The 16,090-nt window shown below is 39.2% G+C and overlaps 1 protein-coding gene across 18 annotated transcripts in view; it reads right to left on the reverse strand.

Annotated features, from left to right (window-relative positions):
- Positions 1-16,090, reverse strand: part of EPB41L1 (erythrocyte membrane protein band 4.1 like 1) — a 229,573-nt gene that overhangs the window by 189,285 nt on the left and 24,198 nt on the right. For 14 of the 18 annotated variants that reach the window (XM_060772296.2, XM_060772295.2, XM_067468151.1 and 11 more), the window contains exon 2: positions 5,827-5,884. The exons of 1 other annotated variant lie outside the window; for it this stretch is intronic. The gene's annotated coding sequence lies outside the window, so the exon portion shown is untranslated. Of the gene's footprint in view, positions 1-3,126; positions 3,166-4,679; positions 4,725-5,826; positions 5,885-16,090 lie in introns of all 18 variants that reach the window. 3 more of the 18 variants (XM_067468150.1, XM_060772291.2, XM_060772290.2) reach the window with 3 other exon arrangements.

Consider the following 16,090-nt stretch of genomic DNA (forward strand, 5'->3'; position numbering starts at 1 on the left):
GTTTAATGGGCTTTTCCTTAATACCTCCTTATTATCCAACATTTTCACTTATCCAACATACTGCTGGCCCGTTTATGTTAGATAAGCGAGACTCTACTGTAATAATAATAATAATAATAATAATAATAATAATAATAATAATAAGGTTGTGATACTTCTGATTGCAATAGATCTCTATATCCAATACCTATCAGACTCCAAGTTTACTCTGAAAGGAACTTTGAAACCAGCAAAAAGAAATAGAAGAAAATAAAAATAATCCTTCAACATGTGAAACAAGGAACTTTGATAAAATAGCCATAGTGACAGAGATGAGATATTTATTTGCTTGTTTGTTACTTTATTGCATTTATATCCTGCCTTTCTCCCCAAATTAGTTTACAATCATACATAAAATGCCACTAAAACCTCAACATCTAATCTCAAGTGCTGTTCTTTTCAACTTTGACTCTGTTTTCAATCTAGAAAAACATAAAAGAACACCACCCACTTCTTTAAGCAGAACAACACCCACCCTGCATTGTTGTACTTCCCTATCAGCTGTGAGAATAGAGTTGAAAGATGGCATTATTCTATTCATGGTGTTTTTCAGTAGCAGCCCAGAACACACATGGTGCTAGTTACCCTGCCACATGCACACATACATTGCCAATAGTAGCCACTTCCTGCCATCTGATTAACTTCAAGGAGACCCCTTCCATTTCCCCAGATGGGCAGAAAATTCACAAGGATTACTTGGTTATCCTGTGATCATTAAACTGCCTTCCACACAGCAACATTTTTGCTTCAGCATTCAGCCAAGCAAACACTTTGCTAGATGGCAAGCTTGGTGGGATTATGGCATCAGATCCCACAATGACTGTACACACAGACACATAATGTTTTGAATGCAAATACACACTTGAAAATGGCAAAGATGCTCTGAAGAAGACTGGATGCAAAGGAAAGACTGTCTTCTCAGGCCTGAATTCAAGCAGTTTGGATGCTTCAGTTCTTTTATAACAAAAACTGAAAAATTGGGGCAGATGTCCTGGAAATTCCTCCAGGCTGACAGGTTAACCACCAACTTAATTGTAATGCAGTATGCTTTTCTTTTCTTCTTGCTGACATGCTCACACTTGGAGGTGAAACTAAGTGTACTGTACAAACTGAAAAGCTTTGAGAAGAACAGCTTTCAATCACAGTCAGGGTTCAAATTTTGGAGATCTAACAATTTGTACATTCAAACATCTCAAAGACAGAGTTCTCTTTACTTCATATTGTCTGCATGTAAGCTTACTAACTGCAGAGCATTCATCAATTTGTTTTTAGCGAGAGAAGCGAGAAGTCTGGAGTCCAGGGAAAATAGAAATTCTAAAGATTAAAGAAGAATCCTGCCAGGTTGTTAAAGACACAATCAGACGATGAGCCAAAGAGCTAAGGGGGCTGTTGAATAACATAACCATAACAGTATCTTTATCACCAGGAAGACTGAGATTCCAGATAAGCAGTACAACAGACAAAAATGGTCAGGATTTCTATCAGGCTAAAATAGACACTGACAGATTAACAAATGTAAGCCCTGATGTGATGGAAGTTGAGTTTCAAACCAAAGGAGACATGCAAGTAAAGAGTGCAGGGTTGTTCTTCCTACACTTTAGAGGAATTCGCTTCCCATTGTTATTGTAATCCCCATGTGTGAATGGACTCCAATACAGATTCTTTCTCAGCATCAATGCAGTAATTCCACAAGAAGGTATTTCAGAACAAGTTGAGCAATTGTGACCTTCAATAGGATTGCCAGCTAGACGTACAGCAGGAAAAGCAAAATCTTAACTTTAGAAAGAATTGTAAGCCATCAACAGATGAAGGCAACAGTGTCACACATGGATTAAATTTCACTCTCATTATGATGGTTATCACTATCTGGATAGGATCACTGGAGCAGACAGAAATGTATCTTCACCTTAACCTTTAGCAGAACAGGTCTCACAAGAGGTCAGAGGCAAAGCATGCCTTTCAAAACAAAGCTACAAAGGGTTTGAACACATGTTAGAGATTGAGCTAGAGCAAGGAAGCATGCCAAGCATTGAGATACATATCAAGGCCTATCTATAAATTTCTCTCTCTCTCTCTCTCTCTCTTCACTGACTTAGATTATTGACACACTCCCAAAGTAATCTCAGGTATTTAAAAAAAAACAGCAAAGCAACAGGATAGATTAGCAGATGGTAATAAAGGGGAGAGGAAACCTTTTCTAAAACAGTAGCTGTCAAAGATACAATAAGACAATGTTGGCAAGCACATGGCCATAGGTGTACTTCATCTTGACAGGTAGTATCAAAAAAGGGATGCAAATGATGATTAGGTGGAGATAGGCCTTCTACTTGTTCTTAAACATGGTGAGAAGAAAGATAACATGAGGTTTATTTTTCTTATTTCTGTTCAGTTGCTAAATGCGTGTTAGAAATATCTCTTATTTCCAGTTCATTTAGACTTAAATATACAAAACCATCAATTTCAATACCCAAAGCCAAACTATTCTTGTTGCCATGGCAGAATTCTAGGAAATGCAACATCTAAAGTAGGGATAGAGAACATTTTACAGCATAAGGGACGCATTCTTCTTCAAAGAGCAGTATCTGAACTGTGTACTAGAAATGGGCAAGGGACATGTCAAAACTGACAACCTCATCAGACAGGCCAACTTCAGTGGCATACATCAGTTCCTCTTCACTTTTGCCAAGGAGCCCACTAGCTCCCATCCCGCAATGTACATCTACTTCTAGTCGGGCTCTGTGACAAAAGTGAAGGGGAACCGGCCTACGCTGCCACAGCGCCAACACAGGAGGCTTCCCATGTTGCATTGGCAAGAATGGGGGGAAGGCTGGGCGGTGGATGCTTCCTCCATGGGATGGGGTAAGAGGGAGGTCAAATGATACAGGGCAGAGGGTTTCCTCCGAACCTCCCACAGGGCCCAATGTATTCACCACAATCTGTGGTGTATCTGGTGGCTAATGAGATAAAAGTCCAGAATGAGCTTATACTTGGTATAAGCCATCTAACCCAGAACTGCCCACATTGTTTGGTTTTCTTGGGTTTCAGGCAGACATTTCCCAATTCTATCTCAAGATGCCAAGGATTTACCTTCTGCATACACAAGCCTTTTATGAATGAGGTGCTGCCCTTTCCACGAGAGGGGTGGGGGGGGGGGGGAGAAAAAGAGAGAGAATAGAATCACCAATCCCTGCAATAATGTAGAGCAAGTCCCTTGGAATTACTGGGCAGGAATGGCTCGTAAAAATTTACAAGCCGACCAGTTCAGAGAGAAAAATTGATAGCCCTGGAGGCACATGCATGCATTTTATCTTCACCCATGGCAGTGACCCATTTACAGCTTTCCTCAAAGACATGGATTCCCCTTATGTCACCGGGATGATATTTATTTGCCCTGACAAGATTGCAGTTAGTGCTTTGTACACACTGAGTGGGGATTTCCCTCTTGTTCTAGAGGGTGACTGACACAAACCTTATCCTGGAGAAGAAATATTACCAAGTTTTGTCTTATCTGAATACCCGCAACTAATGGTGCATGATGCCATTGACAAGAGAAGAATGAAAGATACCTAGGCGGATCTGAAAAAGGTCAGCTGATTGTTTCAAATGGGCAAAGCCCAATTGCTATTTCCACCTAGAGAAGACCCCAATGGGTCTTTATGGGATTCAAATCAGTACTGTCTTACAAATCAGAAATTGATTATATGATTCTATTCTAACAAGAAGCAACAACAAGATTTATGCCCAGTCAAGAATTAATTTAGAAGAAAAGATTACACACTTTCATGCTGCAATCACATTTGCAATAGTTGGGAAAGTTATTTTTAACTGCAGTTTCCAGAATCCCCAAGCCAATGTGATCATATTTCCAAATTCTAACAGTAACAAGGATATTTCACCACAGCAAGTATATGCCAGCTGGTGGCTCCAGGGTCAGAGGGTGGCTGGTCTGAGTCTGAACTTAAAGGAGCTGTCCAAAGTACTAAACTGCTCCTTCAAAATTCAGATTAAACCCTGAAGTAGCCTCTTCATTCCACTGGCATGGAAGCCACAAGACACAACTGACCCACTGTACATACATCAGATCTCCCAGGAACATGGACAAGATTTTTTAAATAACTGCATGTGGTGACAAGATTTGTGAATACCATTCATGGTTTATATGATACCTCTGGGGAACACCAGTTCTCATTCTATACAATCATGCAAACCACAAGCTCACCATAAAAGATGAAGTCACTCTTAAAGCAGGTTCTTACTCTACAGCGAAACAAATTCCCATTGTCTATATCAGATTTATATTGGTGTTCCCCAGAGGGAACACACAAACCATGAATGGCATACACAAATGTCACCTGGTAGCTTATTTTAGAATTGTGTTCTCTGTGAAATACTTTTATTCTATTATGTACATCATGAAAGTGCTAGTAAATTTTCATTCTGTTCTGGTTAGATCTCTTATGCTTTCCCATTGAACTACTGCTACCACAAGGAAAGAGAAGAGTCAGTGGCAGGCAGAGGCATGTACAAAATCCAAATCACAGAATAGGATGCCTAAAGCATCCTTCATCAAGACATAATGCTCTTCTCATTTCTACACTCTGCAGTAGGGTCTGTGTTTGCACATGAGCCAGACTGCCTACCTGTCAGGACTTCCTTCCCATTCTCCTTGAGACAGGGACACATGACTGAAATAAAATGTATAGGGAAACATGAGTAAGACCAAGGACTGCATGAGACCAAGAGATTGCCCACCTCTGATTTATGTGCTAACTGCTATACAAAATAACTTGAGCCACTATTGAGACATGCACTATTGTATCAATAATGAAGTTACTTGGGGTGAAACTGGAAGCAGTATAACTGTGAAAGAATTAAACTAATAAACTTCATGGGGACTAGGAAAAAATGGCTCCAGACTCAGAGCAATATCATGAATGGGGCTGGGCAGGAGAGGCAAGTATTATGAGCAAAAAGTCCTTTCTCTAGTGCTCCCTGGTTTACCTCCCTGTAGCCCCTCCCCACAAGCATATTTTTCATTGTGGCTGGAGCAGAAGGTTATTTCTAAAGGGGAAATGGCTCAAGTCCAATCACTCATGTGGTCCATTAGATTTGTTTGGAAGAATGGATCCTTGATATCTCCACTTTCTTGCACATTAACATTTCACCATCTAGAAAGCTCAGAGAGCAATGGAAAATTCTTAGGACAAAAAGATATAAGTAAAAAGGAGAAAACTTGTAAATAGTACTCTGTACAATTGGGAACCACATCTGTCCAAAATGAGAGCAGTGAATCTGGATCCCAACATCTTTCAAAGCACTTACTTTTACATACCATATAATAAGGCCCCAAGTCTACAATTCCCATTCCTAATTATAGTTGAAATATATGTGAACTAGACATATTTCCATATTCATCCATACCTTTGCTAACAGAAAAGTCTAAATCCTGTTGTTAAACCTGACTAGAGTAAGCCCAATAATAGAACTTACCTATATGTTGTCTCTGATTAAATGGGTCTACTCTAGTTGGGATTAATCAACAGGATGCCAGTATGTTGCATGGAGCTCTAATATGATGTTAAGAAAAACAACCAAGTTGTCTGCAGGCAATGCAACCAGAGAAGTTCATCTATGGAGATGATGTTTACCAAAAAAATAAGTGAACTATGAAACAGTAGCAAATGTTTTTAAAAAGCATAAGATCTTTTTCTCTCATCATCTGTGGTTCAAACAAACGGAAATGAGAAATCTGATAAAAAGACAATTGAATACGCAGAGAAAACTCACCAAGTCTCCTCCTGTTGACCTTGGAATTTTTTGTCTCAGTTCAAAGAGTGCTCCAGACCTAAGAAACAGAAAATTACAGAGAGATTGGAAGGTAGTTTTACTTTTCTTGAAAAGTTCAAAGTTGAGTTTGAATTTAATTTTCCTGCTTCTTGGTAGGGGGTTGGACTGCATGGCCCATGAGGTCTCTTCCAACTCCATGATTCTATGAGTCTCCTAGTGGACTCGTCATGGTCAATATACCTTCCATTTCTTAATAAGATAAGGAATTTTCTTCATTACTCTGTAACAGCAAGAACAGCTCCCATACCAACTACTATATGAGTTGTTAGTGCATACATTATGCTCCACAATTCTTGCAACAAACATGGACATACATTCTAAAATAACCATTTGCATAGGACAACCTTCAATTTCATCTCCCAGACAAACTCACCTAGTTTGTTTTAGGAAATAGTAATGAAGCAACAGAAAAACAATAGTCCTGTATGGAACCACCCTGCTGCTAATCAAATTCATTAAAATGATGTCTGCATGACAAATATAAAACAGGAACTTTGCATTGACCAAAGGTGAATGCAAAAGGGGCATTGACTCCGGTTAGCTAGTCAGCTTTCCCTGTGTGTTTGCCAGAAGACTTGCATATGAACAAGGAGGTATTTACTACAACCAGTTCTGGGAAAACAATCATCTCTCAGCAAGTGAAATGGATACTGTTCTGGCCTGCACAGCAAATTGTTAATCACATTCTAATGCTAGGGCCATCTGTCCTGTGTTCCATTATTATATCTTTTACTTTCCCCCATGGCTGCTCCAGTGGAGACAATATGATCACTCAAGTGTTCTGAAAGGTAGTACAAGAACCTTGGCTAATGGTTATATGTACAGATCCCTTCTGCTAAATTATGAGTAACAGACAAAACAAAACAAAAACAGGTTAAACCTGGAAAAACAAACAAACAAACAAACACCATCTCCTTTAATCCAGCGTCAAGGAGACATAAATCCAATAACCTGATACTATAGTCTTAAATTTTAAATTTTAAAATGTCTTTCCATTACATACCCTATTTACTCAAATCCATTTTTGGCTAAATTACCTCACCAAAATTACCTTTGCGTGATATGGTAATCTTAGTGTTCAGCCAAAACAAAGGGGGAAGCTGGTTTAGGAGCACCTGGATCTCCTATTTAAGGGATATCATCTAAAATTTCATGGCCCTGGCTCAATGCTATGCAATCCTTGGGTTTGTAGTTTGGTGTGTCACCAGCATCCTTTGGCAGAGAAGGCTCAAGACCTTGTGAAACTATAGCCCTCATGACTCCATAGCATTAAACCAGGGCAATTAAATTGGATTCATTCTACAGTGTAGACACACCCCAAAGTATTCCTTTCCATTGCTGGAAGCTTTGGTCTGGCCTCCATGCCATTTTATATGCCTCATCAAATGCTGACTACAACTCTTGTATCCCTTACCATTAGATAACGTAACTAGAGCTGGTGGGAGTTGTGATACAGTAACATCTGGAAGGCTGAAATGTATTACGTTTAGGCAGGATAGTGGGGTTTGAATTTATATACAAGGGTTATGAATATGATATCTGACTTTGAAATGTCCTTTAACCTTTCTCTAACCTCAGAGCCAGAAGTGCTGTTGGGTTGCAGTTCCCATTAATCCCAGTCTGCATTGCACTGGTGGAAATTGTCATTCAATGACATCTGGGGACATCTGGGGACCTAATTTGGGTAAAAACTAAAGAGCATTGACCACTATGTAAAAACATTACAGCTAGCCCTCTGTATCCACAGATTCTCCATCCACGGATTTAATGCTTATTTCAAGGCAATCATAAGACTGATGTGGCCCTCGATGAAAATGAGTTTGATGGCCCTGATCTAGAGGAATGCACATATAAATGATTTGTTTTAAAATATTATACTGATCAATCCAAAAGGAAACATTTTGTAATCTTTGGGTGCAGGCTCTTTTGAATTATTCAGGCATGGGGAAGGGGATAGGTTTAGAGAAAAGAAAAGAACCTGATTTTCCTCTCATGTTTCTGTTTTGTTTTTTCCCAAACCATTAGAACTAAGCAAAACCATGATACTAACACACCATTCTTCACACAAGCACCTCCTTCTTCTCCTGATAACAATACAGAATATTTTCTGTCTTTTCACAATACCCCAAATCTACTGTCTCCATGTGTCTATATGCCTTCAAGTCTCCTGGGAACTTAGATCAATCACATAAATTTCATATGGGTTTCTTAGATAAGGAGAATTTTCTGTTAGGTTCTTTCCACTGAAATATAGCCTACAGCGCCTGTTATTCATTGTTTGTGGTCTTCCATTCAAGTACTAACCAGACCTGTCCTTCTTTAGTTTCTACAATCAGACGAGATCTGGAGCTTTTGGGAATTTAGACTGGAGGACTACCTAACAGTTTAGAAACATTAGCATTAAAGCATTAGCATACTTTGGAAATTAACCCATTAAGGTTGATTTTAATGGTGTACTGTACATTAATACTGTACATTATAAAATTAATGTGTTACACTAGTAACATTAGTTCTCTCTTCCCTCTTTTTTCCTTATTATTCTAATCTTTGCTCTGCAATCTCCAATACTCCTCAAAATATGAAGAGCATATGAACATATGCAAAATGCAAAATGAAAGTCTATCAATAGTGTGTTTTATTGCAAAATTTTCCAGTTGTGGAACCTGAGATTTTTCAAATCAAATTCTGAGACTTATTTAAAATGAAATATAAGGAGGTTTGCCACAAACCCAAACTAGCATGAACAATAGCTAATGACTTTTGACTAAAGGATGACCCCTAGATCCGTAGAATGGATAATTGTGGTTTCACTTAATTAGTTATTCACTTAGGACAGTTTTTCTCAACCTAGGGGTCAGGACCCCTGGGGGGTCCCAAGGGGGTGTCAGAGAGGTCACCAAAGACCATCAGAAAACACAGTATTTTCTGTTGGTCATGGGGGCTCTGTGTGGGAAGTTTGGCCCAATTCTATCATTGGTGGGGTTCAGAATGCTCTATGATTGTAGGTGAACTATAAATCTCAGCAACTACAGCTCCCAAATGACAAGGTCTATTTCCCTCAAACTCCACCAGAGTTCACATTTGGAGATGTTGAGTATCAGTGCCAGTTTGGTCCAGATCCCTCATTGTTTGAGTCCACAGTGCTCTCTGGATGTAGGTGAATTATAACTCAAAACTCAAGGTCAGTGCCCATCAAACACTTTTCTATTGATCATGGGAGTTCTGTGTGCCATGGTTGGTTCAATTTCATTGTTGGTGAAGTTCAGAATGGTCTTTGATTGTAGGTGAACTACACATCCCAGCAACTGCAACTCCCAAATGACAAAATCAATTCCACCCCACCCCCACCCCCCAACCCTACCAGTATTCAAATTTGGACATATCGCATATCTGTGCCAAATTTGGTCATGTGAATGAAAATACATCCTGCAGATCAGATATTTACATTCATAACATAATGATTCATAACGGTATCAAAATTACAGTTATGAAGTAGCAACGAAAATAATTTTATAGTTGGGGGTCACCACAACATGAGGAACTGTATTAAGGGGTCGCAGCATTAGGAAGGTTGAGAAGCACTGGCTTAGGACATCCTGTACAAGCAATATCTTCTCCTCAGTATCTCTGTCATACATCCTACTGAAAATAATAGGATTTGCTACTATTATCTATGGTTTTATGTATGCACACGGAGTCTGGGAAGGCATCTCCCATGGATAAAGGGGTCATACTGTATTTACATAAAGCTCTACTATATCAAGCCGCAGTTTCTATATGGCATGTCCTAGGTGTCACTCATCCTCTACTACCGTGGAAAAAAAACAGTTCCCACTATTGCCACTAAGGGTGTTTGCATGGGTAACCTTGTAAGAATTGTGAAACAGCCAGCTTACAATACTCAAATCATGCAGCTAAATATTCAAAGTCACAGACATTATCAACTTCTATAAAGGTGAGTGACAATTTTCTATGAGTTATATACATGAAGTAAAACAATCCATGACTGCAACACAAAGTTTGCAAGCTATGGTCCTATAATAGCTTAACTTCTGCAAGTCTAGAATATTTAAGCATAGTTGTTTGATTTTAGTCTACTTCATTCAATCATAGTTATAGCCAAAGTGAGCCTAACAGTAAAACACCACTCTTATTTCAATCTTGGAAGATTTTATTAGAGTGCATACACATATACATACACACTTTGACAATGACAGGGACTAGCCACTTGCTTGTAAAAATAAAATCATTAAAAAGAGGAACTTCATATTTTTCAGCACCAAATTCAAATATTGCACCTTTCAGAACCCTGAGTTTAAATATCATTATCTCAAATGTGAGAGGGGCGACATCTAGTATTGCCAAGAACAAAGTGGCAGGTGCACAGCAAGTTGTTATCTGATCGGCAAGCCCAAGAATTCCTGCTATTCCAGTTCTGTTGGGTTTCTACTAGCAAAACCTGCCAACTGTATTCTAAAAACAAAGCAACATGCATTGCAAGGACAGGTAAATATATTATAATAACTTTCTCACAATAGAATACTGATAATGCAATCCATCAACAAGTGCATTCCATTAGTGTAATCTTCAAAGGTTCATTCAGAGAACGGCAATGAGGGTTTGACAGGTAGAGTGTGTGCATGTATCAGGGAAAATGCCTTTATTCTTGCAAGAACTCATTCCAGCCTCTTGCTATGGCCTGCTGTTGTTCTAAGATTATTCTGCTATCTATAATTGCTTTCTGATATTTTGTTGTATGCCAGTGTGGGAAACCTTGCCAAAATGTGCCAGATATATAAATAGTTTCAAACTGTAAATTTACAATAAAGCTCAATTTAGCTGTAACTGTGGCTGCTCTTCAGCCTTTCAATACAAATGGGTAAAATGCACCAATCTGTCAGCTGTCTGATTTCAGCTCCTTATTTCTCTGTTTCTGAAAGTCTCTCACTTTTCAAAAAATGGAAAAAGTCTTCTTCTAATGAAGGCCATGAGAAATGCCATCCCAACATAACATGTTCACTGTAAAGCCCAGTTTTCTTCTCCATGAATAGCACCAGAGTAACCAGTTCAATTTGAGATCCAGGCCTTTGTCTTGTTGCATCCAAAAACTACTTATCTTTAAAGGATTCTGCTTTGTCAGGTTTGGAGAAATCTTGAGCAATTGTAACAGGTGAAGCATGCTAACTAAATCAAAATTAAAACTGCTTTCCCTGATATTGGGTGATAAAAACCTCAAGAAAGGAAATCACAATCACTTTGCTCCCTCCAGGTGAAAATTACTCTTTGAAACTGCTAAATTTAGTAAATTTTATGGTTTTAAAAACAAAAAGCCAAACATGTATATAGGAAGTTGTGTCAGCTACACAACAAAATCTAAAATATAAACAATACTGGCAATACCTCCATCAAGCTAATCAAAATGCTTTCTCATCAAGGCAAGGATGGTAACAATCATGCAGGGGATTGTCTTGATAGAGCAGTGGCTCCTAACCTGTGGTCCATAGACCACCAATGGTCCCCAAAAACTAAAATATGGTCCCTGGCCTCACCATTACTACACCATTGCAGCAAGAGAAACTGGTCTCACAAAATTCTCTTATCATGCCAAGGCAACAGGGATGTCAGGAGGGGAGAGGCTGCCTACCCACAAAAAGCAAGACAACAAGCCTCCTGATTGCTGCTTCTCCTCCTCCCTCCCTCAGAGAGGAGTCATTCCATGTGGCACCTACAAGCAGGGGCACCATTGTGTCTTCATTTTAAGGCCTATTCCTGGGGTAATTTGGGGTGATGGTTGAGAAAATTGCATTGGATCGGCCACATCAGCTCTAGATTATTAAATATGGTTTTCTGTGCATGAGCAGATGGCAACTACTGGATGGCAAATGTTCTGTATCAGAAACAAGAGCTGATAACGTCTATTCAATGCAATTTTCTCAATCAGCACCCCAAATAACCAAACCAAATCTAATCTAAAGTTGATCAAAACTGATTAATAATCATTTTGGTACTAATGTTGGAAAGTGGTCCCTGGTCAAAAACAAATTGGGGCTAGAGAAATGTGTTCAAGTTATGAATGGACAGCAGCCAAAAACTATAGGGCTGCATGGCCCTCAAGATTAATCAGAAAGTCACACTGTGTACTGACCCCCTCCCCCCCCCCCCCACACACACAAAGGAAACTTCTTCTCTCGAATGCCCTCTAGGGAACATGATGGCAATTTGCCATGATTCTGAGGGTGCCATTATACATCCAGTAGGGGCCTTTTCAACAAAAGGAAGTGACCCAGAAACCTGCTTCATTTCCTATTAGAAAAGGAAAGGACCAAAAAGACAGCAACACTGCTACCTGCAATCCCAGAGGGCATTTATTGCACTTCACACCTGCTAAAGGAGGTGTACAATGAAGTAACTAGGAAACTGCTTGAACACAATTATCGCCATCCTTGTCAATATCAAACTTTCCTCATTTTCTTTGTTGGCTTCTTATTGTGTTTACCAATAAAAAGCCAGTGTGTTACTGTCCACCACTGCCATGCATTACCTGGGAGTATATCCAAATCTATTGCTTAAAAAAATAAAAAAGAATCACACTTTTCTCTCCTCCTCATTCCTGATATTTCAAAGTGTTAGGTTCAAAGAAACCTAAAACCATCACATCACCTACTACAGAGTATCACTTGATACTCTCATTCCATTTCAGGAGATCATGACTTCAGCTCTCAGATTATCCTCTTGTCTCTCAAAACACTTTTAATAACATGTTTCCTAATGAAAAAATCTGAAAATTTCAGAGGCTTGCACATATAGTACAGCCCACTAATAATAGTTCTACACTAATCTGTTCTTGGAAGTCTGTTTTTGGAGAGACATTTATCTCTCAATCTAAGCAGATAAACTGCTACATTTTAATTGGACCGTTCTCTGTTATAAATCACGTACAAGCCCAACATCATGCTTTTACGTGTGCCTGCTCAGAATTAAGTCCTATCAAGATCAGTGAGGTGTATTATCAAATAGAGCTTGCAGTTCAAATCTTAAATATTTTCTTGTTAATCCCACTCTGACACGTTGGCCCCATCTACACTGCCACATAAAATCCGGATTATTTGCTTTGAACTGGATTATATAACAATGTAGACTCCTATAATCCAGCTCAAAGCAGATAATGTGGATTACCTGTTATGATAATCTATATTATATGGCAGTATAGAAGGGGCCTTTCACTTTGAGTTCCCTCTTTGTCCTGTTCTTGTTTTTCATTTAACTGAAATCTGTAAAGTGGCCTTTTCAGCCACAGAATCATTGTTCAGAATGGCCCTCTCCAAAGGGTCTTGTCTTATCCCTACCAACATTTTGGGTGGTTCATCATCTGACAAATTACATTTGGTGAAGTTTTGGTAGTAGATAGCAAACTAAAATGTGATCATCCTGTGTTGTGACTGATCTGGAGTGTAGTAAACACCAGTTTATCATGTTTTGGGGTGGTTTTTTAATTTGGTCTTCCCTAGCCATAACATGAGAAACATGAATGGGTTGAATTAAAATAAATAGTAAAATAGGAACTAATAAAATCTGATAAGTAACATCCCTACTTTGTGTTTCAACACCAATTTTATAAGAGATGAATCATTCAAGAGGATAGGACTCTTATACCATCAGATTAAAATTATTTAAAAATAGATTGTTCACCAAACATAGAGAAGGATGTCCAAATAACAAAAGAAACGTAACAGTTAAAATGTCTTCTTTTTCCATTTTTCTTCTTAAAATAGAAGTTGGAAATTCATCTGTCAAATGCAATCTAGCTTTAGATTTTGCACACTAGAAGAAGGTTTGACCATATGATCCTTAGGGATGCTTCCAACACTAAAGTTTTGTGATTCAGCTACTATTACTTACAACTATATCTGTGTTTTCTATTTTCAGAAGAGCAAGAAACAATGGGAAGAGTCCCTGTGCACTTTACTCTTGAAGCAGAAATTATTATCGGCACAGCTGAGTAATTTTAGAATGGGGCAAATGACTGCACGAAGAGTGTGAGCCACTTTCTCTAGTTCATGTTCTGAGCTGGGCTTTCCAATCTGCTCCCAATTCCCAAGAAATGGCTTCTAATTTTGATTTACCTTTATTTATTTGCCAGGTTTCAAGTTTTTTGGCAGTTTTGAGCAACCTGGAACTCCAGACTAAAGCTAAAATAAATATGTTTTGCTAGGTAATTTGGGCAGTTTTTGGCAATTAGTTCCTATTTTTAGTCAAGCCTTCGACAACACAGTTTAGGAAATCCTCACACTCAATTTAAAATACTGGGACACCCCTGAGCATTTGGGGTGTACAGAATAGAGCCTAGGGCCAGATAACAAGCCTAAACACTGTAAGGTCCCCTATCCCTGTTTCAGAACCTTTATTTAATGCTAACACACACCCCTCTCAGGTCACTAAGGACCCTTCCACACAGCCCTATATCCCAGAATATTAAGGCAGATAATCGCACATTATCTGAATGTGGACTCAGATAACCCAGTTCAAAGCAAATATTGTGGGATTTTCTGCCTTGGCATTCTGGGATATAGGGCTGTGTGGAAAGGCCCTAAGGTAATTGCGTCATTTATTATACCAGCATTTTTGTCTGCTCCCCACACTGCTCTGCTGTTTCTGAAACATTAAAGCTGCAGTGTTGCAGAAATCCTGATTTTACAAAAAGAAAACACCATGGCATGTGTAATTCAAGCTCAGATTGTATCTCTATCATGACTAAAGAAATAAAGCAGAATTTGCTGCCTTGGTAGTAAACCCATTTGATTGGGAATGAGCATCATTTTGTTGTAGAAAATGATAATACATTTTGAAGTGAAAGATAATAAAGTGTGCATCTTTAATGTTGTATGTTCTTGGCTTATCGTTCCCTCAAAACAGATGTAGATGTGGAGGGGGCATACCCTTCCTATGAATTCTGCTCCTCTAATGAATTTTTTCCCCAGCCCTCAAATTTCTAGCATTGTAAAGGGACACACTGAGAATCATTCATGACTAGCACTCATATTTACTGTGTTTGCATCCCCTTTGCCCATCCCTTCTCTTTGGATCTCTAAACTATATTTCTCAACTGATGTTTTACATCAGTAACTAGACATTTGGTTTCATACCAGTCATCATAGAGATAAAAGTACACTGTTCTCTACCATTCCACAGTTCAACTGTACAACATTGCATAGGACAGTTTTCACCAGTATGGAACCATGGTGCAGCTGATCTAGAGATCTTTATCAAAGTATATGAACCTGAGAGGTTAAACTATATTTTTCCTCCTAGATTAATTCTTGGAGAAAGCAGCAGTACAGTGCCAGAATGGTGTGTTGCTTTGAGTGTTGGACTATGACCCTGGAGACCAGCAACCTCATCACGCAAGGGGCTGAAAGCATCCTAGGATGTGGCACTATAGCTGGTCAATGGAGCTTGATGCCACCCATCACATGATACAAGCTGATTTCCATTGGGGCTCCATCAGTGAACAAGGGTGCAAGCACCCTAGGGCAATTGGCCCAGAACACGTGAGGTCCCCTGTGTTTCATAAAGAATCACAGGGTCAACACGGGGGAAGCCATGCAGTGACACTTCCCCACATGTGATGTGGAAGTATAGCTGCAAATGAGGTAGGGCTCTGAGATTGTCCCACTGCCCCACCAATTTGCCAAGGAGCTGGGGAATTGATTTAAGGGACCTCATTAATGTGATGGGGTCCCTAGATTCAAATCTCCCATGAACCATGGAAACCCACTAAATGACCTTGGGCGAGCCATACACTCTCAGCCTGAGAGGGCAAGCCCCCTCTGAACAAATCTTGCCCAGAAAATCCCATGATAAGAGTCACTGTAGGTCAGAAATGGCTTCAAGGTACACAACAATAGCAATGAAAGTAGTAGTGTCATTAAGTCACGTTCTGCATCCAGCATTCCCCATTTCTATAGGAACTTTGTTATTCATAATTATTCAAAACTTGTTTTATTCCAAGTCAAGAAGACTCAGCAGGTGAAAACACACTGGGAAGAATTCTGAAAGTCCTTCTTCAAACACTGCCTTGATTATGAACATACTGTAGACAGTAGCTCTCGTGATTGTAGATGCCCTGCAAAAGTGGAATATAAAACTTTGACTCTTGTACTCATTTTAAATGTACACAAATATTTCTCTGTGTGCTAGGTACAGT

This window comes from Anolis sagrei, chromosome 4 (genome assembly GCF_037176765.1).
Source record: "Anolis sagrei isolate rAnoSag1 chromosome 4, rAnoSag1.mat, whole genome shotgun sequence".
Taxonomy (NCBI): domain Eukaryota; kingdom Metazoa; phylum Chordata; class Lepidosauria; order Squamata; family Dactyloidae; genus Anolis; species Anolis sagrei.